At 48.8% G+C, this 2,410-nt stretch overlaps 1 long non-coding RNA gene across 1 annotated transcript; it reads right to left on the reverse strand.

Moving 5' to 3' along the window:
* Positions 1–655: 655 nt before the first annotated feature.
* On the reverse strand, positions 656–2,056 carry LOC148007326 (uncharacterized). Its single transcript, XR_015646323.1, has 2 exons — positions 1,813–2,056; positions 656–1,467 (listed from the first exon to the last, which is right to left on the reverse strand). It is a non-coding gene; the product is annotated as an uncharacterized LOC148007326 (long non-coding RNA).
* Between the last annotated feature and the right edge of the window lie 354 nt (positions 2,057–2,410).

Below are 2,410 nucleotides of genomic sequence, written 5' to 3' on the forward strand. Positions count from 1 at the left end.
GGGTTCTATGCTCCATTGCTATGGAGAAGCCCTGGTAGCGGGAAAATTTACAGCCAGGAAGCAGACAGAGATGAGTGTTGGTTCCCCACGCTGCCTCCTCATCTGGTTCAAACTCCAGCCTTTGGAGGGATGCCCGCCTGCCCTTACTCAGAATGAGTCTTCCCACCTCAACCCAAACCAGAGACTTTCTCAGACGTGCCCAAAGGCTTGCTTCTAAGGTGGTTCTAAATCCCATCCAGTTGACAAGATTAAATACAATTATGTGGCCAGAAGTACAAAGCCTAGTGAGAGGGGACAGAAAGGAACATTAAAAGTATATTTTAAAAGGATCTTTAAAAAGAATCACAGTGTTTGAAATTTCCCAGATTCAAGCTGGCCACAGCGCTAACACTTATAATCCTAGCACTTTGGGAGCAGACACAGAGTGAAAAGCTCTCAGGGAGAACTTTCCCTCGGGATGGAGACCCTCCAACTCCAAAGACCAGACCGAGACACCACAGGATGTAATCAGCAAGAGGATTTGGTTTATTGTCGGGATACACAGGCACAGGCACCTGCGGGCGCTTCAGTCACTCGGGGGACTGGCGCGCCCCATGGAACCAAGGATGGGCTTTTATAGGATTTTGGGGAGCAGAAGCAAGCATACAGAAGCAGATTCATGGTTACAGGGATATAATTGGTGGATTCTAATATGGCAAGGGTTTAGCCCGGGGGCAAGTTTCCTAGCTACCTTCTAGAAACATAACGGCTGACTCGGCCCCCCAAGGGTTCAGCCCGGGGGCAAGTTTCTTAGCTACCTTCTTGGAACATAACGACTGACTCGGCCCCCCACCAGGGTGTGGGACCTCTCCTGGGGCTTTTTTTCATTGTCAGGTGCTCAACCGAAGTCGTCCTGTTGCCAGGCCTTCAACCAAACATATCTTGCTTGGCAGCCGCTGTGTACTCAGTGTTCTAACCTTTCCCTGAACCAGTCATCTTAAGTACAGCCTTGCAAAATGGCGTTACTGCTGCTAAGCTGGGGTCTTTCATTCCCCCATTTTTCTTGTTAACTTTGAGTGAAATCTTTCACTCGACTTGGTCAAGAAATTTCTGTCTGGTGGGGGCTTATTCCCCCACTGACTCTAGGCCACAAAAGGGCTAGGAGGAGCCACGTAGGAGTTTTAACTTTAAGGGGTTTGGAGTGCGCTGAACTCTCCATGTCTGGGGTGTAGTGTTGTGATTAGTCAATTCCTCAGACCGGACTGTCTTGACGTGTGGTGTGTGGATCTCAGGAGGACGGTGTAGGGTCCTTTCCACCGTGGCTCGAGATTCTTGGTCTGGTGTCTGTGCACCCACACGGTGTCTCCAATCTGGAACGGGTGTGGCACCACCGGATGCTCAAGCTTGTCCTGGTAAGCAGCGGCCAAAGGTCTCCAGACGTCTCTCTGCACAATCTGTAGGGCCTGTAAATGGGCCCTCAGAGAAGGGCTGTCAGCAAAATCAGCAATGTTTGAATCAAAGAAATGGACAAATGGGGGTGGTGTTCCATATATTATTTCAAAAGGAGTTAGACCATGGGGGCCCGGGGTATTCCGGGCCCGATAGAGAACTAGGGGAAGGAGGGCCACCCAATCCTTTGAGCCAGTTGCAAGCGTAAGTTTGGATAAAGTCTCCTTAATTGTTCTATTCATGTGTTCTACCTGACCTGAACTCTGGGGTCTATAGGCACAATGTAATTTCCAATCAATCCCCAGCAATTTGGCCACCAACTGACTTACTTGGGAGACAAAAGCGGGCCCGTTGTCCGACCCCAACGCTTGAGGCATGTCATACCTGGGAAAGATTTCCTCGAGGAGCTTCTTGGTGACCATTTTTGTAGTCTCGTGTTTTGTGGGGAAGGCTTCGACCCATCCTGAGAAGGTGTCTACAAACACTAGGAGATACTTGTATCCATATATACCTGGTTTAATTTCAGTAAAATCAATTTCTCAATGGATGTCGGGACGGTGTCCCCTAGGACGAACTCCTTGTCCAATCATGGTCCTTTCCGGGTTAACCTGAGCGCACGCTTTGTAATTCTCAGTCACCTTTTGTATCGATTTGTCCCAATTAAAAAAAAACACAGATTTATCTCTTCTCGATCTAGTAAGGTTTTTATCTTCTTATGTAAAAAGGAGATCAATTCAAAAGTCCTTTGTAGACCCACTGTTTTAGTTGAGGGTGGTAGATGGCCCCCATTTTTTCTAGGAGCTCTATGTCCTCATGGGCATAAACCCAACTGGTTTGTCCCACTGGTGGGGGCGTGGGTTGGTCTGGGCTATTTAAGGGCAAGATTTATTTGCTCATGGCCACTTCTCGAGCCGTGGCATCGGCCAGCCGGTTTCTTCGTGCCTCTGGGTTGTGCCCTTTCTGGTGTCCTGGACAATGTATA

This window comes from Rattus norvegicus, chromosome 1, assembly GCF_021556685.1.
Source record: "Rattus norvegicus strain SHRSP/BbbUtx chromosome 1, alternate assembly SHRSP_T2T, whole genome shotgun sequence".
Taxonomy (NCBI): Eukaryota; Metazoa; Chordata; class Mammalia; order Rodentia; family Muridae; genus Rattus; species Rattus norvegicus.